Source organism: Nestor notabilis, unplaced genomic scaffold (assembly GCF_000696875.1).
Source record: "Nestor notabilis isolate BGI_N333 unplaced genomic scaffold, ASM69687v1 scaffold12910, whole genome shotgun sequence".
Taxonomy (NCBI): Eukaryota; Metazoa; Chordata; class Aves; order Psittaciformes; family Psittacidae; genus Nestor; species Nestor notabilis.
In genome coordinates this window covers 10,399-10,614 of record NW_009912522.1, presented here as the reverse complement: position 1 = coordinate 10,614, position 216 = coordinate 10,399, and positions in this window count along the sequence as shown.

Sequence of the window (216 nt, the reverse complement as noted above, 5' to 3'; positions counted from 1 at the left end):
TTCAAGGCTTCACAGGTCCCATGCCATTATTTTAGTCTGCTCAGCAGAAAAGTGAACAATTGGCTGTATTGTTAGGGCCTGGGAACAAAACACCTATATAAAATGGAGCTCATTCCATAGCTACCTGTGGAAATGCAGATTCGGGATGTGCTACAGACTCCTACCCTCATCCAGGGAAAACGACAAGGGAAGGGCTTCAAAAGCTTCCCAGCACCA